Raw genomic sequence first — 22,577 nt, forward strand, 5'->3', positions numbered from 1 at the left:
TAATGACCCCATACCCTCTGATACTGACCAGTAGTAAATATAATGACCCCATACCCTCTGATACTGACCAGTAGTAAATATAATGACCCCATACCCTCTGATACTGACCAGTAGTAAATATAATGACTCCATACCCTCTGATACTGACCAGTAGTAAATATAATGACCCCATACCCTCTGATACTGACCAGTAGTAAATATAATGACCCCATACCCTCTGATACTGACCAGTAGTAAATATAATGACCCCATACCCTCTGATACTGACCAGTAGTAAATATAATGACCCCATACCCTCTGATACTGACCAGTAGTAAATATAATGACTCCATACCCTCTGATACTGACCAGTAGTAAATATAATGACCCCATACCCTCTGATACTGACCAGTAGTAAATATAATGACCCCATACCCTCTGATACTGACCAGTAGTAAATATAATGACCCCATACCCTCTGATACTGACCAGTAGTAAATATAATGACCCCATACCCTCTGATACTGACCAGTAGTAAATATAATGACCCCATACCCTCTGATACTGACCAGTAGTAAATATAATGACCCCATACCCTCTGATACTGACCAGTAGTAAATATAATGACCCCATACCCTCTGATACTGACCAGTAGTAAATATAATGACCCCATACCCTCTGATACTGACCAGTAGTAAATATAATGACCCCATACCCTCTGATACTGACCAGTAGTAAATATAATGACCCCATACCCTCTGATACTGACTAGTAGTAAATATAATGACCCCATACCCTGATACTGACCAGTAGTAAATATAATGACTCCATACCCTCTGATACTGACCAGTAGTAAATATAATGACCCCATACCCTCTGATTCTGACCAGTAGTAAATATAATGACCCCATACCCTCTGATACTGACCAGTAGTAAATATAATGACCCCATACCCTCTGATACTGACCAGTAGTAAATATAATGACCCCATACCCTCTGATACTGACCAGTAGTAAATATAATGACCCCATACCCTCTGATACTGACCAGTAGTAAATATAATGACCCCATACCCTCTGATACTGACCAGTAGTAAATATAATGACCCCATACCCTCTGATACTGACCAGTAGTAAATATAATGACCCCATACCCTCTGATACTGACCAGTAGTAAATATAATGACCCCATACCCTCTGATACTGACCAGTAGTAAATATAATGACCCCATACCCTGATACTGACCAGTAGTAAATATAATGACTCCATACCCTCTGATACTGACTAGTAGTAAATATAATGACCCCATACCCTCTGATACTGACCAGTAGTAAATATAATGACCCCATACCCTCTGATACTGACCAGTAGTAAATATAATGACCCCATACCCTCTGATACTGACCAGTAGTAAATATAATGACCCCATACCCTCTGATACTGACCAGTAGTAAATATAATGACCCCATACCCTCTGATACTGACCAGTAGTAAATATAATGACCCCATACCCTCTGATACTGACCAGTAGTAAATATAATGACCCCATACCCCGACACTGACCAGTATCATGTGACCAGTAGAGATGTCCATGTTGGACTGGGCGGGCTCCTCGCTCCAGGAGGGCGTACTGCTGTGTGAGGAGGTGCTGTGTTGAGGGCCGTCACTGAACTGTGACGACACACTGCTCACCCTGGAGGTGTCTGTCCCCCTCCGACCCCCCGCTCCCACACCCACCGCCTCCTGACGACTGAGCAACGTCTTGGCTGCCTTGTGCTGCCTGCAGAGCTCCTGGGAACGTCAACAGAGAGAGAGAGAGAGATTCCGATTAACAAGATGTTAATCACTTTCATCAGCACATATATATATATTATTTTATCGTCACAACTTCTGAGAAAATGAACAAAGACATTTTAAAACGAGAAGCTAATTGTGTATCATCATTTTTAATCTGCGATAATCATCGTTCGTTGTTCACGACTTCATCGTTATGACACCTCCTGTTTACAATCATCGTCGTCATGGTGATTGTTGTCACAATAATTAAGGTTTATTCTATTCCATCATGATCGTAATAATGATTGTCATCACCATGATTGAGATCCCCCAGTCTTTCATGTTAACTAAGGCCTTACCTATAACCTGTCTCGGAGCCTTATATTGAAGGCCACGTGTAACACCTCTAACATCCCCCTTACCGGTGACAGACCGGGAGAACTAGAGGTTTAACTATGCATTTGGAAAGGAACTCTTTCCAGCTGGAGCTAAATATAACTATTTGAATATAGATCCCCAAAAAATGACTACTTTTTAAAGCTATTTGAATATAGACCCCCAAAAAAGGACTACTTTTTAAAGCTATTTGAATATAGACCCCCTAAAAAGGACTACTTTTTAAAGCTATTTGAATATAGACCCCCTAAAAAGGACTACTTTTTAAAGCTATTTGAATATAGACCCCCTAAAAAGGACTACTTTTTAAAGCTATTTGAATACAGACCCCCTAAAAAGGACTACTTTTTAAAGCTATTTGAATACAAACCCCCTAAGAAGGACTACTTTTTAAAGCTATTTGAATATAGACCCCCTAAAAAGGACTACTTTTTAAAGCTATTCGAATATAGACCCCCTAAAAAGGACTACTTTTTAAAGCTATTTGAATACAGACCCCCTAAAAAGGACAACTTTTTAAAGCTATTTGAATACAGACCCCCTAAAAAGGACAACTTTTTAAAGCTATTTGAATATAGACCCCCTAAAAAGGACTACGTTTTAAAGCTATTTGAATATAGACCCCCAAAAAAGGACTACTTTTTAAAGCTATTTGAATACAGACCCCCTAAAAAGGACTACTTTTTAAAGCTATTTGAATATAGACCCCCTAAAAAGGACTACGTTTTAAAGCTATTTGAATATAGACCCCCTAAAAAGGACTACTTTTTAAAGCTATTTGAATATAGACCCCCTAAAAAGGACTACTTTTTAAAGCTATTTGAATACAGACCCCCTAAAAAGGACTACTTTTTAAAGCTATTTGAATACAAACCCCCTAAGAAGGACTACTTTTTAAAGCTATTTGAATATAGACCCCCTAAAAAGGACTACTTTTTAAAGCTATTCGAATATAGACCCCCTAAAAAGGACTACTTTTTAAAGCTATTTGAATACAGACCCCCTAAAAAGGACAACTTTTTAAAGCTATTTGAATACAGACCCCCTAAAAAGGACAACTTTTTAAAGCTATTTGAATATAGACCCCCTAAAAAGGACTACGTTTTAAAGCTATTTGAATATAGACCCCCAAAAAAGGACTACTTTTTAAAGCTATTTGAATACAGACCCCCTAAAAAGGACTACTTTTTAAAGCTATTTGAATACAGACCCCCTAAAAAGGACAACTTTTTAAAGCTATTTGAATACAGACCCCCTAAAAAGGACAACTTTTTAAAGCTATTTGAATATAGACCCCCTAAAAAGGACTACGTTTTAAAGCTATTTGAATATAGACCCCCAAAAAAGGACTACTTTTTAAAGCTATTTGAATACAGACCCCCTAAAAAGGACTACTTTTTAAAGCTATTTGAATATAGACCCCCTAAAAAGGACTACGTTTTAAAGCTATTTGAATATAGACCCCCTAAAAAGGACTACTTTTTAAAGCTATTTAAATATAGACCCACTAAGAAGGACTACTTTTTAAAGCTATTTAAATATAGATCCCCTAAAAAGGACTACTTTTTAAAGCTATTTGAATACAGACCCCCAAAAAAGGACTACTTTTTAAAGCTATTTGAATATAGACCCCCAAAAAAGGACTACTTTTTAAAGCTATTTGAATACAGATCCCCAAAAAAGGACTACTTTTTAAAGCTATTTGAATACAGATCCCCTAAAAAGGACTACTTTTTAAAGCTATTTGAATACAGACCCCCAAAAAAGGACTACTTTTTAAAGCTATTTGAATATAGACCCCCAAAAAAGGACTACTTTTTAAAGCTATTTAAATATAGACCCACTAAGAAGGACTACTTTTTAAAGCTATTTAAATATAGATCCCCTAAAAAGGACTACTTTTTAAAGCTATTTGAATACAGACCCCCAAAAAAGGACTACTTTTTAAAGCTATTTGAATATAGACCCCCAAAAAAGGACTACTTTTTAAAGCTATTTGAATACAGATCCCCAAAAAATGACTACTTTTTAAAGCTATTTGAATACAGATCCCCTAAAAAGGACTACTTTTTAAAGCTATTTGAATATAGACCCCCAAAAAAGGACTACTTTTTAAAGCTATTTAAATATAGACCCCCTAAGAAGGACTACTTTTTAAAGCTATTTGAATATAGACCCCCAAAAAAGGACTACTTTTTAAAGCTATTTGAATACAGATCCCCAAAAAAGGACTACTTTTTAAAGCTATTTGAATACAGATCCCCTAAAAAGGACTACTTTTTAAAGCTATTTGAATACAGATCTCAGAAAGTAACTACTTTTCTGAAACTATTGGATTTGGCTGGCTTCATCTAACGGCAGGGCTGTAAATAGAATAGATAGAGCACACAGCATCCTATACTATTCCGATCTATCCGACAGTCATATTTGATCTACACAATACGTTTCTATCTGAACGTTATGTAAATGTACATTCTCCTGAGTGTCCGTTGCCTCAGGTGGACATAATGAAGTCAAACCAATTAACTAATTAATTATATATATATTTTTTTACAGAGAAGTATAAATAAGTTGTGACGCTCAACTACTGTATGACTCTTTCAACATGCCACTGAAAAGGTCGAAAGCTGCAATTCCTTTTATGATACCTGAAAATACTGCAGAGTGATTGAAAGCCATTTGAAAAAATTGCAAACAGCAAGTTAGCTGCTTAGAAAAAACAACTTCAAGCCTCTGTCCATCTGAGGGTACTGTAAGTGATAGGTCACTCCAAATACAAACTACTGAAATATTTGTAGGCAGTTTTGGTATATTTTGTTTCCTTCCGACATTTACTGTAAGCATTCTTAGTAACACGTAACATTAAACTTGCATAAACTTGAAAACCTCATATCAAATTTTGCCAATTAATACGTTTGTATATTTGTTGAAAGCAGTACCTCCCCTTCTGAACATTTCATTACTCTTGGACCAAGATAATTTATTTAAATAGCTTCTAAAGTTTCATAATTGTAAATTCGTTAATGTGAAAATATGGAGAGAAAAAATATATATTTCCTGAAAAGTTTCTCATTTGGAGATAAGAGATTTTCATCAGACAGGGATGATATTCAAATACCTTCAAATATGATTTGTTTTTCTGAGACCTGTATTTGAATATCAAAGAAACTAGTTGCCCATTAGTTGGAACTCTATATACTGTAAACTATACTCGAATTCCTTGAGTATTTGAAAAGTTGGTATTTTAAAAAAATCTACAAAATTGTCACGTTCGTCGTATGAATCGGACCAAGGTGCAGCATGGTATGCGTACATTCTTATTTATTTAAAGAATGAAACACTGAACAAACGAACCAAAATAACAAAACGACACGTGAAGCTATACAAACGAGTGCTGACAGGCAACTACACATAGACAAGAACCAACGAACACCAAAGGGAAAATGGCTGCCTAAATATGATCCCCAATCAGAGACAACGATAAACAGCTGCCTCTGATTGGGAACCATATCAGGCCACCATAGACAATACAAAAACTAACTTACCCACCCAAGTCACACCCTGACCTAAACAAAAATATAAAGAAAACAGAGATATCTCAGGTCAGGGCGTGACAAAAATACAACTATTTTCAGGTCTGCCTGGTTCTCAAAGTGTGTTTGAATCCCAAATGGGACCCCTTTCCCTATCTACTGCAATACTTCCCACGGACATTGTGTTTTGTTGAGTTGAGTTCATGTGAATTCAATATGAAATCCACAAACATAATTTAAAAAAGAAATTGAATTTAGGTTAAAAGTTGGGTGAAAATAATGACGTAATTCCTTTATGTTGATGACTTATTGCAAATCCAATGTTTTCCAATGTCATAAAATGTTTTGGTTGAAATGACGTGCACCAACGCTTTAGAAGTAGTTCTCAATATAAAGAATAGGGTGTCATTTGGGACAAAGTACCTCCTGACCTCTCCTACCTGGTAGTCAAAGTACCTCCTGACCTCTCCTACCTGGTAGTCAACGTGTGTCTCCGGTCCTCCCTCGGGTCCGAGGCCCAGTTTCCCGGAGGCCAGCTGCTTGGCGTGGTGTCGGAGACAGGCAATGGTCAACGCTACCACCACCACCCCGCTCACACACGCCATGGACACCAGCGCCAGTACCAGCCCACTGGAGCCCTCCCTCACCCGCGTGGCATGGGCCAGCCCATGACCCTCGCTCCTCTGTAGGGGGGGAGAGAGAGGGAGGAGGAAGACAGAGAGAGACAGAGAGAGAGAGAGAGAAAGAGGAGGAAGACAGAGAGAGAGAGAGAGGGAGAGAGAGAGAGAGAGAGAGAGACAGGGAGAGAGACAGAGTGAGAGAAAGACAGAGAGAGAGAGAGAGAGACAGGAAGACAGAGAGAGACAGGGAGAGAGAGAGAGAGAGAGATAGAGAGAGAGAGAGAGAGAGAGAGAGACAGAGAGACAGAGAGACAGAGAGAGAGAGAGAGAGAGAGAGAGAGAGAGAGAGAGAGAGAGAGAGAGAGAGAGAGAGAGAGAGAGAGAGAGGAGAGAGGAGAGAGGGAGGAAGACAGAGAGAGAGACAGGGAGAGAGAGAGGAAGAGGAGGAAGACAGAGAGAGAGAGAGAGAGAGGAGGGAGGAAGACAGAGAGAGAGACAGGGAGAGAGAGAGAGGAAGACAGAGAGAGACAGCGAGAGAGAGAGAGGAAGAGGAGGAAGACAGAGAGAGAGAGAGAGGGAGGAAGACAGAGAGAGAGACAGGGAGAGAGACAGAGAGAGAGAGAGACAGAGAGAGAGACGGAGAGAGAGAGAGACAGAGAGAGAGGGAGGAAGACAGAGAGAGACAGGGAGAGAGAGAGAGAGAGAGAGAGATAGAGAGAGAGAGACAGGGAGAGAGAGAGAGAGAGGAAGACAGAGAGAGACAGCGAGAGAGAGAGAGACAGAGGAGGAAGACAGAGAGAGAGAGAGAGTAAAGGAATGGGGTCAAGGGAAATAGGAAAGAGAAAGATTCATGTCGACAAAGATACCTGTTTGTTTATATGTACACTACCGTTCAAAAGGGGGTCACTTAGAAATGTCCTTGTTTTTGAAAGAAAACCACATTTTTTTGTCAATTAAAATAACACAGCTGAAAACTGCGGTGCCGATTAAAGAAGCAATAAAACTGGCCTTCTTGAGACCAGTTGAGTATCTGGAGCATCAGCATTTGTGGGTTCGATTACAGGCTCAAAATGGCCAGAAACAAAGGACTTTCCTCTAAAAACTCGTCAGTCTATTCTTGTTCTGAGAAATGAAGGCTATTCCGTGCGAGAAATTGCCAAGCAACTGAAGATCTCGTACAACGCTGTGTACTACTCCTATAGCTTCTTTAATCAGAACAACAGTTTTCAGCTGTGTTAACGTAATTGCAAAAGGGTTTTCTAATGATCAATTAGCCTTTTAAAATGATCAACTTGGATTAGCTAACACAACGTGCCATTGGAACACAGGAGTGATGGTTGCTGATAATGGGCCTCTGTACACCTATGTAGATATTCCATTAAAAAAATCAGCCGTTTCCAGATACAATAGACATTTACAACATCAACGATGTTTACACTGTATTTCTGGTCAATTTGATGTTATTTTAATGGACAAAAAAGTTACTTTCATTCAAAAACAAGGACATTTCTAACTGACCCCAAAATGTTGAAAGGTAGTGTATGTTGGGAAGAATTTGTTTTCAGTGGGTTTTCAATGATGTTCGTCTCTTCCCCAGTCTCTCTGTCTCTTCCCCAGTCTCTCTGTCTCTTCCCCAGTCTCTCTGTCTCTTCCCCAGTCTCTCTGTCTCTTCCCCAGTCTCTCTGTCTCTTCCCCAGTCTCTCTGTCTCTTCCCCAGTCTCTCTGTCTCTTCCCCGGTCTCTCTGTCTCTTCCCCAGTCTCTCTGTCTCTTCCCCAGTCTCTCTGTCTCTTCCCCAGTCTCTCTGTCTCTTCCCCAGTCTCTCTGTCTCTTCCCCAGTCTCTCTGTCTCTTCCCCAGTCTCTCTGTCTCTTCCCCAGTCTCTCTGTCTCTTCCCCAGTCTCTCTGTCTCTTCCCCAGTCTCTCTGTCTCTTCCCCAGTCTCTCTGTCTCTTCCCCAGTCTCTCTGTCTCTTCCCCAGTCTCTCTGTCTCTTCCCCAGTCTCTCTGTCTCTTCCCCAGTCTCTCTGTCTCTTCCCCAGTCTCTCTGTCTCTTCCCCAGTCTCTCTGTCTCTTCCCCAGTCTCTCTGTCTCTTCCCCAGTCTCTCTGTCTCTTCCCCAGTCTCTCTGTCTCTTCCCCAGTCTCTCTGTCTCTTCCCCAGTCTCTCTGTCTCTTCCCCAGTCTCTCTGTCTCTTCCCCAGTCTCTCTGTCTCTTCCCCAGTCTCTCTGTCTCTTCCCCAGTCTCTCTGTCTCTTACCCGGTCTCTCTGTCTCTTACCCGGTCTCTCTGTCTCTTACCCGGTCTCTCTGTCTCTTACCCGGTCTCTCTGTCTCTTCCCCGGTCACTCTGTCTCTTCCCCAGTCACTCTGTCTCTTCCCCAGTCTCTCTGTCTCTTCCCCAGTCTCTCTGTCTCTTCCCCGGTCTCTCTGTCTCTTCCCCAGTCTCTCTGTCTCTTCCCCGGTCTCTCTGTCTCTTACCCGGTCTCTCTGTCTCTTCCCCGGTCACTCTGTCTCTTCCCCAGTCACTCTGTCTCTTCCCCAGTCTCTCTGTCTCTGCCCCAGTCTCTCTGTCTCTTCCCCAGTCTCTCTGTCTCTTCCCCGGTCTCTCTGTCTCTTCCCCAGTCTCTCTGTCTCTTCCCCAGTCTCTCTGTCTCTTCCCCGGTCTCTCTGTCTCTTCCCCAGTCTCTCTGTCTCTTCCCCAGTCTCTCTGTCTCTTCCCCAGTCTCTCTGTCTCTTCCCCGGTCTCTCTGTCTCTTCCCCAGTCTCTCTGTCTCTTCCCCAGTCTCTCTGTCTCTTCCCCAGTCTCTCTGTCTCTTCCCCGGTCTCTCTGTCTCTTCCCCAGTCTCTCTGTCTCTTCCCCGGTCTCTCTGTCTCTTCCCCAGTCTCTCTGTCTCTTCCCCAGTCACTCTGTCTCTTCCCCAGTCTCTCTGTCTCTTCCCCAGTCACTCTGTCTCTTCCCCAGTCTCTCTGTCTCTTCCCCAGTCTCTCTGTCTCTTCCCCAGTCTCTCTGTCTCTTCCCCAGTCACTCTGTCTCTTCCCCAGTCTCTCTGTCTCTTCCCCAGTCTCTCTGTCTCTTCCCCAGTCTCTCTGTCTCTTCCCCAGGCTCTCTGTCTCTTCCCCAGTCTCTCTGTCTCTTCCCCAGTCTCTCTGTCTCTTCCCCAGTCTCTCTGTCTCTTCCCCAGTCACTCTGTCTCTTCCCCAGTCTCTCTGTCTCTTCCCCAGTCTCTCTGTCTCTTCCCCAGTCTCTCTGTCTCTTCCCCAGTCTCTCTGTCTCTTCCCCAGTCTCGCTGTCTCTTCCCCAGTCTCTCTGTCTCTTCCCCAGTCTCTCTGTCTCTTCCCCAGTCTCTCTGTCTCTTCCCCAGTCTCTCTGTCTCTTCCCCAGTCTCTCTGTCTCTTCCCCAGTCTCTCTGTCTCTTAGCCAGTCTCTCTGTCTCTTAGCCAGTCTCTCTGTCTCTTCCCCAGTCTCTCTGTCTCTTCCACAGTCTCTCTGTCTCTTCCCCAGCTCTCTCTGTCTCTTCCCCAGTCTCTCTGTCTCTTTCCCAGTCTCTCTGTCTCTTCCCCAGTCCGAATGACATCTGTCTCTTCCCCAGACTCTCTGTCTCGACCACAGTCTCTCTGTCTCTTCCCCAGTCTCTCTGTCTCTTCCACAGTCTCTCTGTCTTGTCCCCAGTCCTAATGACATCTGTCTCTTCCCCAGACTCTCTGTCTCCTCCACAGTCTCTCTGTCTCTTCCCCAGTCTCTCTGTCTCTTCCCCAGTCCTAATGACATCTGTCTCTTCCCCAGACTCTCTGTCTCTTCCACAGTCTCTCTGTCTCTTCCCCAGTCTCTCTTTCTTCCCCAGTCTCTCTGTCACTTCCCCAGTCTAAATGACATCTGTCTCTTCCCCAGTCTCTCTGTCTCTTCCCCAGTCTCACTGTCTCTTACCCAGTCTCCCTGTCTCTTACCCAGTCTCTCTGTCTCTTACCCAGTCTCTCTGTCTCTTACCCAGTCTCTCTGTCTCTTCCCCAGTCTCTCTGTCTCTTCCCCAGTCTCACTGTCTCTTACCCAGTCTCTCTGTCTCTTCCCCAGTCTCTCTGTCTCTTACTCAGTCTCTCTGTCTCTGCCCCAGTCTCTCTGTCTCTTCCCCAGTCTCTCTGTCTCTTCCCCAGTCTCTCTGTCTCTTCCCCAGTCTCTCTGTCTCTTCCCCAGTCTCTCTGTCTCTTCCCCAGTCTCTCTGTCTCTTAGACAGTCTCTCTGTCTCTTAGACAGTCTCTCTGTCTCTTCCTCAGTCTCTCTGTCTCTTCCCCAGTCTCTCTGTCTCTTCCCCAGTCTCTCTGTCTCTTTCCCAGTCTCTCTGTCTCTTCCCCAGTCCTAATGACATCTGTCTCTTCCCCAGACTCTCTGTCTCCACCACAGTCTCTCTGTCTCTTCCGCAGTCTCTCTGTCTCTTCCCCAGTCTCTCTGTCTTGTCCCCAGTCCTAATGACATCTGTCTCTTCCCCAGACTCTCTGTCTCCTCCACAGTCTCTCTGTCTCTTCCCCAGTCTCTCTGTCTCTTCCCCAGTCCTAATGACATCTGTCTCTTCCCCAGACTCTCTGTCTCTTCCACAGTCTCTCTGTCTCTTCCCCAGTCTCTCTTTCTTCCCCAGTCTCTCTGTCACTTCCCCAGTCTAAATGACATCTGTCTCTTCCCCAGTCTCTCTGTCTCTTCCCCAGTCTCACTGTCTCTTACCCAGTCTCTCTGTCTCTTACTCAGTCTCTCTGTCTCTTCCCCAGTCTCTCTGTCTCTTCCCCAGTCTCACTGTCTCTTACCCAGTCTCTCTGTCTCTTCCCCAGTCTCTCTGTCTCTTACTCAGTCTCTCTGTCTCTGCCCCAGTCTCTCTGTCTCTTCCCCAGTCTCACTGTCTCTTACCCAGTCTCTCTGTCTCTTCCCCAGTCTCTCTGTCTCTTACTCAGTCTCTCTGTCTCTGCCCCAGTCTCTCTGTCTCTTCCCCAGTCTCTCTGTCTCTTACCCAGTCTCACTGTCTCTTACCCAGTCTCTCTGTCTCTTACCCAGTCTCTCTGTCTCCTCCACAGTCTCTCTGTCTCTTCCCCAGTCTCTCTGTCTCTTCCCCAGTCTCACTGTCTCTTACCCAGTCTCTCTGTCTCTTCCCCAGTCTCTCTGTCTCTTAGTCAGTCTCCCTGTCTCTTCCCCAGTCTCTCTGTCTCTTCCCCAGTCTCTCTGTCTCTTCCCCAGGCTCTCTGTCTCTTCCCCATTATCTCTGTCTCTTCCCCAGTCTCTCTGTCTCTCCCCCAGTCTCTCTGTCTCTTCCCCAGTCCTAATGACATCTGTCTCTTCCCCAGACTATCTGTCTCTTCCACAGTCTCTCTGTCTCTTCCCCAGTCTCTCTTTCTTCCCCAGTCTCTCTGTCTCTTCCCCAGTCTAAATTACATCTGTCTCTTCCCCAGTCTCTCTGTCTCTTCCCCAGTCTCACTGTCTCTTACCCAGTCTCTCTGTCTCTTACTCAGTCTCTCTGTCTCTGCCCCAGTCTCTCTGTCTCTGCCCCAGTCTCTCTGTCTCTGCCCCAGTCTCTCTGTCTCTGCCCCAGTCTCTCTGTCTCTGCCCCAGTCTCTCTGTCTCTTCCCCAATCTCTCTGTCTCTTCCCCAGTCTCTCTGTCTCTGCCCCAGTCTCTCTCTCTTCCCCAGTCTCTCTGTCTCTTCCCCAGTCTCTCTTTCTCTTCCCCATTCTCTCTTTCTCTGCCCCAGTCTCTCTCTCTGCCCCAGTCTCTCTCTCTCTTCCCCAGTCTCTCTGTCTCTTCCCCGGTCTCTCTGTCTCTGCCCCAGTCTCTCTGGCTCTGCCCCAGTCTCTCTGTCTCTGCCCCAGTCTCTCTGTTTCTTCCCCAGTCTTAATGATAGAGCAGGAGCAGAATATGACAGAGAGAGGTGAGGAGGAGGAGGATTAAAGAGGTTGTGTTTGTGTTGCCCACAGGCAGGGTCTGCCCTCTCCCACTTTCGCCTTTATCTCACCCCCCGCTCCTCCCCTTTCTCCCCCCTCTACTTTGTCTCACCCCCTCTCTTCCCCTTCTCTCCCCCTCTCTGCTTTGTCTCACCCCCTGTTTGTGTTAACAAGCTAGATGTCAGTGACATCATTATTGGCTAATTACCCTGTCAACCCACACATACTCACACACACGCTGCCATGCGCACACACAAACACGTGCACTGCCACACGCCTACCTCATGCAGCTACTCCCCCAAATAATCAGTGTAAGTCATTACCTCCCCAGCCATGCATAATTACTGGAATATAAACTAGAACTATACTGAACTATAATATAACTAGAACTATACTGAACTATAATATAACTAGAACTATACTGAACTATAATATAAACTAGAACTATACTGAACTATAATATAACTAGAACTATACTGAACTATAATATAACTAGAACTATACTGAACTATAATATAACTAGAACTATACTGAACTATACTATAACTAGAACTATACTGAACTATAATATAACTAGAACTATACTGAACTATAATATAACTAGAACTATACTGAACTATAATATAAACTAGAACTATACTGAACTATAATATAAACTAGAACTATACTGAACTATAATATAAACTAGAACTATACTGAACTATAATATAACTAGAACTATACTGAACTATACTATAACTAGAACTATACTGAACTATACTGAACTATAATATAACTAGAAGTATACTGAACTATAATATAAACTACAACTGTCACGTTCCTGACCTTATTTCCTTTATTTTGTCTTTGTTTAGTATGGTCAGGACGTGAGCTGGGTGGGCATTCTATGTTATGTGTTTCTATGTTTAGGTTCATTGTTAATTAGCCTGATATGGTTCTCAATCAGGGGCAGGTGTTTTACGTTTCCTCTGATTGAGAACCATATTAAGGTAGGCTGTTCACACCGTTTGTTTGTGGGTGATTGTTCCTGTGTTAGTGTTTATGCCACACGGGACTGTTTCGTTTGTTAGTTTGTTCGTGCGTTCTTCGTTGTCTGTAAGTTCTCATGTTCAGGTCTGTTTACGTCGTTTATTGTTTTGTAGTTTGTTAAGAGTTTTTCCGTCTTCGTCTTTCTTTAATAAATCAAAAATGTATTCTACCCAAGCTGCGTTTTGGTCCGATCTCATGCTCCTCCTCAGACGAGGAGGAGAACGAGCGTTACAACAACTATACTGAACTATAATAAAACTAGAACTATAATATAACTAGAACTATACTGAACCATAATATAAACTAGAACTATACTGAACTATAATATAACTAGAACTATACTGAACTATAATATAACTAGAACTATACTGAACTATAATATAAACTAGAACTATACTGAACTATAATATAACTAGAACTATACTGAACTATAATATAAACTAGAACTATACTGAACTATAATATAACTAGAACTATACTGAACTATACTGAACTATAATATAACTAGAACTATACTGAACTATAATATAACTAGAACTATACTGAACTATAATATAACTAGAACTATACTGAACTATAATATAACTAGAACTATACTGAACTATACTGAACTATAATATAACTAGAACTATACTGAACTATAATATAAACTAGAACTATACTGAACTATAATATAACTAGAACTATACTGAACTATAATATAAACTAGAACTATACTGAACTATAATATAAACTAGAACTATACTGAACTATAATATAACTAGAACTATACTGAACTATACTGAACTATACTGAACTATAATATAACTAGAACTATACTGAACTATAATATAACTAGAACTATACTGAACTATAATATAAACTAGAACTATACTGAACTATAATATAACTAGAACTATACTGAACTATACTGAACTATACTGAACTATAATATAACTAGAACTATACTGAACTATAATATAACTAGAACTATACTGAACTATAATATAAACTAGAACTATACTGAACTATACTGAACTATAATATAACTAGAACTATACTGAACTATAATATAACTAGAACTATACTGAACTATACTGAACTATAATATAACTAGAACTATACTGAACTATAATATAACTAGAACTATACTGAACTATAATATAAACTAGAACTATACTGAACTATAATATAACTATTACTATACTGAACTAAAATATAAACTAGAACTATACTGAACTATACTGAACTATAATATAACTAGAACTATACTGAACTATAATATAACTAGAACTATACTGAACTATAATATAAACTAGAACTATACTGAACTATAATATAACTAGAACTATACTGAACTATAATATAACTAGAACTATACTGAACTATAATATAAACTAGAACTATACTGAACTATAATATAACTAGAACTATACTGAACTATAATATAACTAGAACTATACTGAACTATAATATAACTAGAACTATACTGAACTATAATATAAACTAGAACTATACTGAACTATACTGAACTATAATATAACTAGAACTATACTGAACTATAATATAAACTAGAACTATACTGAACTATACTGAACTATAATATAACTAGAACTATACTGAACTATAATATAAACTAGAACTATACTGAACTATAATATAACTAGAACTATACTGAACTATAATATAACTAGAACTATACTGAACTATAATATAAACTAGAACTATACTGAACTATAATATAAACTAGAACTATACTGAACTATAATATAACTAGAACTTTACTGAACTATAATATAAACTAGAACTATACTGAACTATACTGAACTATAATATAAACTAGAACTATACTGAACTATAATATAACTAGAACTTTACTGAACTATAATATAAACTAGAACTATACTGAACTATACTGAACTATAATATAAACTAGAACTATACTGAACTATAATATAACTAGAACTATACTGAACTATACTGAACTATAATATAACTAGAACTATACTGAACTATAATATAACTAGAACTATACTGAACTATAATATAACTAGAACTATACTGAACTATACTGAACTATAATATAACTAGAACTATACTGAACTATAATATAACTAGAACTATACTGAACTATAATATAACTAGAACTATACTGAACTATAATATAACTAGAACTATACTGAACTATAATATAAACTAGAACTATACTGAACTATAATATAAACTAGAACTATACTGAACTATACTGAACTATAATATAACTAGAACTATACTGAACTATAATATAACTAGAACTATACTGAACTATAATATAAACTAGAACTATACTGAACTATAATATAAACTAGAACTATACTGAACTATACTGAACTATAATATAAACTAGAACTATACTGAACTATACTGAACTATAATATAAACTAGAACTATACTGAACTATAATATAACTAGAACTATACTGAACTATAATATAAACTAGAACTATACTGAACTATAATATAAACTAGAACTATACTGAACTATACTGAACTATAATATAAACTAGAACTATACTGAACTATAATATAACTAGAACTATACTGAACTATAATATAAACTAGAACTATACTGAACTATAATATAAACTAGAACTATACTGAACTATACTGAACTATAATATAAACTAGAACTATACTGAACTATAATATAAACTAGAACTATACTGAACTATACTGAACTATAATATAAACTAGAACTATACTGAACTATAATATAAACTAGAACTATACTGAACTATAATATAAACTAGAACTATACTGAACTATAATATAACTAGAACTATACTGAACTATAATATAACTAGAACTATACTGAACTATACTGAACTATAATATAACTAGAACTATACTGAACTATAATATAAACTAGAACTATACTGAACTATAATATAAACTAGAACTATACTGAACTATACTGAACTATACTGAACTATAATATAACTAGAACTATACTGAACTATAATATAAACTAGAACTATACTGAACTATAATATAACTAGAACTATACTGAACTATACTGAACTATAATATAACTAGAATTATACTGAACTATAATATAAACTAGAACTATACTGAACTATACTGAACTATAATATAAACTAGAACTATACTGAACTATACTGAACTATAATATAAACTAGAACTATACTGAACTATAATATAACTAGAACTATACTGAACTATAATATAAACTAGAACTATACTGAACTATACTGAACTATAATATAAACTAGAACTATACTGAACTATAATATAAACTAGAACTATACTGAACTATAATATAAACTAGAACTATACTGAACTATACTGAACTATACTGAACTATAATATAACTAGAACTATACTGAACTATAATATAAACTAGAACTATACTGAACTATAATATAACTAGAACTATACTGAACTATAATATAACTAGAACTATACTGAACTATAATATAACTAGAACTCTACTGAACTATAATATAAACTAGAACTATACTGAACTATAATATAACTAGAACTATACTGAACTATAATATAACTAGAACTATACTGAACTATAATATAAACTAGAACTATACTGAACTATACTGAACTATAATATAAACTAGAACTATACTGAACTATACTGAACTATAATATAAACTAGAACTATACTGAACTATACTGAACTATAATATATAATGGTGTCTGGCAGCCTCAGTGGGGGAGGACTGGGCCAGGCTTCTTCCATGGCAACAGAGAAATGCTCGGTGTAATGTGTGGTCGTGAGGAGAAGCGGCACTCTGCTCACTCTCTAGTGATGCAACCTGCACCTCACTAACTAACACCCTGGACATTCAACCCAATACCTTCCCTCTCCACTCTGCTCACTCTCTAGTGATGCAACCTGCACCTCACTAACTAACACCCTGGACATTCAACCCAATACCTTCCCTCTCCACTCTGCTCACTCTCTAGTGATGCAACCTGCACCTCACTAACTAACACCCTGGACATTCAACCCAATACCTTCCCTCTCCACTCTGCTCACTCTCTAGTGATGCAACCTGCACCTCACTAACTAACACCCTGGACATTCAACCCAATACCTTCCCTCTCCACTCTGCTCACTCTCTAGTGATGCAACCTGCACCTCACTAACTAACACCCTGGACATTCAACCCAATACCTTCCCTCTCCACTCTGCTCACTCTCTAGTGATGCAACCTGCACCTCACTAACTAACACCCTGGACATTCAACCCAATACCTTCCCTCTCCACTCTGCTCACTCTCTAGTGATGCAACCTGCACCTCACTAACTAACACCCTGGACATTCAACACAATACCTTCCCTCTCCACTCTGCTCACTCTCTAGTGATGCAACCTGCACCTCACTAACTAACACCCTGGACATTCAACCCAATACCTTCCCTCTCCACTATGCTCACTCTCTAGTGATGCAACCTGCACCTCACTAACTAACACCCTGGACATTCAACCCAATACCTTCCCTCTCCACTCTGCTCACTCTCTAGTGATGCAACCTGCACCTCACTAACTAACACCCTGGACATTCAACCCAATACCTTCCCTCTCCACTCTGCTCACTCTCTAGTGATGCAACCTGCACCTCACTAACTAACACCCTGGACATTCAACCCAATACCTTCCCTCTCCACTCTGCTCACTCTCTAGTGATGCAACCTGCACCTCACTAACTAACACCCTGGACATTCAACCCAATACCTTCCCTCTCCACTCATTCCTCCTATCTTCTTCTGAGACAGACTCTCTCTCTACTGCCTCTACCTCTCTCTCTCTACTGCCTCTACCTCTACTGCCTCTCTCTCTACTGCCTCTCTCTCTCTCTCTCTACTGCCTCTCTCTCTACTGCCTCTCTCTCTCTCTCTACTGCCTCTCTCTCAACCCTAGCCCCTCTCTCTCAACCCTCTCTCTCTCTCTCTCGCTCTACTGCCTCTACTGCCTCTCTCTCTCTCTCTCTATTGCCTCTCTCTCTCTCAACCCTAGCCTCTCTCTCTCAACCCTAGCCTCTCTCTCTCAACCCTAGCCCCTCTCTCTCAACCCTAGCCTCTCTCTCTCTCTCTGCTTACTGCCTCTACTGCCTCTCTCTCTCTCTCTCTCTCTCTACTGCCTCTCTCTCTACTGCCTCTCTCTCTCAACCCTAGCCTCTCTCTCAACCCTAGTCTCTCTCTCTCTCTCTCCTTAGAATGTTCAGGGGAGGGGGGAGCATTAATGGTCTGTGGGACAGAGGGGGGAGGGGACAGGGGGGCGGACAGGACTTCGGACTGGGGCTCCTCACCTGCTACTCCAGAGGGGCCATCGAAGGGAGTGTGTGTCCCCAATGGCACCCTATTCCCTATATAGTGCACTACTTTAGACCAGGGCCCTATGGGAATAGGTTGCCAGTTGGGACGCAGAAAGAGAAGGACAGGTCTTTAGACTGGGGCAGAGGACCTGGCAGGAAAATTGAGGGGTAAGGTCCTGGGAGGTAGAGGTGAAGAGTTGTAGAGATGGGGTAAGGTCCTGGGAGGTAGGGAGTTGTAGAGATGGGGTAAGGTCCTGGGAGGTAGGGGGTTGTAGAGATGGGGTAAGGTCCTGGGAGGTAGGGGGTTGTAGAGATGTAGAGATGGGGTAAGGTCCTGGGAGGTAGAGGTTAAGAGTTGTGAGAGATGTGGTAAGGTCCTGGGAGGTAGGGGTTAAGAGTTGTAGAGATGGGGTAAGGTCCTGGGAGGTAGGGGTTAAGAGTTGTAGAGATGGGGTAAGGTCCTGGGAGGTAGGGAGTTGTAGAGATGTGGTAAGGTCCTGGGAGGTAGGGGTTAAGAGATGTAGAGATGGGGTAAGGTCCTGGGAGGTAGGGGTTAAGAGATGTAGAGATGGGGTAAGGTCCTGGGAGGTAGGGGTTAAGAGTTGTAGAGATGGGGTAAGGTCCTGGGAGGTAGGGGTTAAGAGTTGTAGAGATGGGGTAAGGTCCTGGGAGGTAGGGAGTTATAGAGATGGGGTAAGGTCCTGGGAGGTAGGGAGTTGTAGAGATGGGGTAAGGTCCTGGGAGGTAGGGAGTTGTAGAGATGGGGTAAGGTCCTGGGAGGTAGGGAGTTGTAGAGATGGGGTAAGGTCCTGGGAGGTAGGGAGTTGTAGAGATGGGGTAAGGTCATGGGAGGTAGGGAGTTGTAGAGATGGGGTAAGGTCCTGGGAGGTAGGGGTTAAGAGTTGTAGAGGTCCTGGGAGGGGCATTGAATATCAGGAACACATTACTGATGTCTGACTTTAACACAGTCAGCAACATAGCAGTATAACACAAGTAACAACGAACAAAACACCAAATAACAAAATCAGCCATCCCTTCTCGAGAGGGTTAAAGAGATGCAAGGTCCCAGGACCCCCTTCTATCACCTCTTCAACCCCCTTCAACCCCTGACCCCTTGACCTCTAACCCTTACTCAGCCACTCAGTCAGCCACAGATCATCCCTGACTACATCACTGCAGCTGTCGCAATCAGAACCACTGACATGAACAGGATCACAATAATGCTGGAGTGGCAAATAAAACAATTGATTACGATCACTACATTCTTAGAAAGTAAAAGTGACTCATAGTTGAGGAATGATTAGCTGTTATCTGCATGAGCCAGTAACGGAGGCAGACACTTTACATCATCACCTCTTTCATCACAGTGCCAACCTGACTCTGTAACCACAGCAACCCCCCCCCCCCCCACTAGCTGCTGACCCTGTAACCACAGCAACCCCCCCCCCCCACTAGCTGCTGACCCTGTAACCACAGCAACCCCCCCCCCCCCCCACTAGCTGCTGACCCTGTAACCACAGCAACCCCCCCCCCCCCCCCCCACTAGCTGCTGACCCTGTAACCACAGCAACCCCCCCCCCCCACTAGCTGGCACCTCTAGCTGAGGGAGAGCAAAGAGCACACTCCACACTGTTTAACCTTTCAAAGCAAAACTACTAAAAGGGAGCGAACGGTAGAGTTAGCGAGACAGAGTCGCCCCCTAAACATTATCTACAGCCATCGCTTGCCCTTAATCACCATATTTTGGTGTTATTGTCTTTGATTGTATTCAGCCTAGCTGACAATGTGCTATTCATTTTTATTGTTTCAATAAAATGAAGAAAATAACATAATAACATAATTCATGTGAAGGCAATATCATTAGATGTATTGATAGTATGTTACGGCAGTGTCGTATTCATAGTATTTTATGGAAGTAATTTTTCCAACAATTGTTTACCGACCGATTATTTCACTTATAATTCACAATCACAATTCCAGTGGGTCAGAAGTTTACATACATTAAGTTGACTGTGCCTTTAAACAGCTTGGAAAATTCCAGAAAATTATGTCATGGCTTTAGAAGCTTCTGATAGGCTAATTGACATAATTTGAGTCAATTGGAGGTATACCTGTGGATGTATTTCAAGGCTTACCTTCAAACTCAGTGCCTCTTTGCTTGACATCATGGGAGAATCAAAAGAAATCAGCCAAGACCTCAGAAAAAAAATTGTAGACCTCCACAAGTCTGGTTCATCCTTGGGAGCTATTTCCAAATGCCTGAAGGTACCACGTTCATCTGTACAAACAATAGTACGCAAGTATAAACACCATGGGACCACGCAACCGTCATACCGTTCAGGAAGGAGATGCGTTCTGTCTCCTAGAGATGAACGTACTTTGGTGCGAAAAGTGCAAATCAATCCCAGAACAACAGCAAAGGACCTTGTGAAAATGCTGGAGGAAACAGGTACAAAAGTATCTATATCCACAGTAAAACGAGTCCTATATCGACAACCTGAAAGGCCGCTCAGCAAGGAAGAAGCCACGGCTCCAAGACTACAGTTTACAACTGCACATGGGGACAAAGATCGTACTTTTTGGAGAAATATCCTCCGGTCTGATGAAACAAAAATAGAACTGTTTGGCCATAATGACCATTCATTATGTTTGGAGGAAAAGGGCGAGGCTTGCTAGCCGAAGAACACCATCCCAACCGTGAAGCACGGGGGTGGCAGCATCATGTTGTGTGGGTACTTTGCTGCAGGAGGGTCTGGTGCACTTCACAAAATAGATGGCATCATGAGGTAGGAAAATTATGTGGATAAATTGAAGCAACATCTCAAGACATCAGTCAGGAAGTTAAAGCTTGGTCGCAAATGGGTCATTCAAATGGACAATGACCCCAAGCATACTTCCAAAGTTGTGGCAAAATGGCTTAAGGACAACAAAGTCAAGGTATTCGAGTGGCCATCACAAAGCCCTGACCTCAATCCTATAGAAAAATTGTGGGCAGAACTGAAAGAGTGTGCGAGCAAGGAGGCCTACAAACCTGACTCAGTTACGCCAGCTCTGTCAGGAGGTATTTGCCAAAATTCACCCAACTTATGGGGAGCTTGTGGAAGGCTATCTGAAACGTTTGACCCAAGTTAAACAATGTAAAGGTAATGCTACCAAATACTAATTGAGTGTATGTAAACTTCTGACCAACTGGGAATAGGATGAAATAAAAGCTGAATTCATTCCCTCTACTATTATTCTGACATTTCACATTCTTAAAATAAAGTGGTGATCCTAACTGACCTAAGACTGGGAATTTTGACTAGGATTAAATGTCAGGAATTGTGAAAAACTGAGTTTAAATGTATTTGGCTAAGGTGTATGTAAACTTCCAACTTCAACTGTGTGTCAGTGTGGTATTGGTGATACTATATGTTAGCGTGTTCACCAGCAGGCATATTATGTAAACATCACCAATTCACCAGCAGGCCTGTTATATAAATCCTTTCAGGTTATTCTGTAACCAAAAATCAATTAATTCAAGTTCCTTTTGATCAATTTAATGCATTCATACAACAAGCACTTAGTTATGCATTTTAATTGGACATTACCTGTAGCAGACCTAGGACGAAATTATGCAGGTGTATTAATGAATAGGCCTTAAATGTTGGGAAAATGAATTATGATGATTATCATCGTTATAATACGATTAATTTCAGGACATGTTATTAGTAGTTTGTCTCTATGTGTTCATAGAAAATGTCCTCTCTTTTTTTGTTTGTTGACAGCCTACATCGCTTTTATTAATTTATTTTGTTGGGAAATAATATGACGTTTCTGCCATCGTATCCTTATGATACGAGCAATGAGGCCCAAAACGTTTGTTTTTGTTGTTTTTACTAAAATAATGGATCTTAAGTAGTCCTGAAAGAAGCTGACCTTGTATCTTCCGATATAAAGCCTAGTTCTGAGTGGGTAGTCTACTCAATATAATATTTTGCCCATATTACACACTCCATTAAGTTGTTAACCCTAAAGCTTGAGT

At 41.1% G+C, this 22,577-nt stretch overlaps 1 protein-coding gene across 1 annotated transcript in view; it reads right to left on the reverse strand.

Annotated features, from left to right (window-relative positions):
* Positions 1-22,577, reverse strand: part of LOC139546223 (receptor-type tyrosine-protein phosphatase-like N) — a 150,201-nt gene that overhangs the window by 20,962 nt on the left and 106,662 nt on the right. The gene's annotated exons all lie outside the window — the stretch shown is intronic.

This window comes from Salvelinus alpinus, chromosome 20, assembly GCF_045679555.1.
Source record: "Salvelinus alpinus chromosome 20, SLU_Salpinus.1, whole genome shotgun sequence".
Classification (NCBI taxonomy): domain Eukaryota; kingdom Metazoa; phylum Chordata; class Actinopteri; order Salmoniformes; family Salmonidae; genus Salvelinus; species Salvelinus alpinus.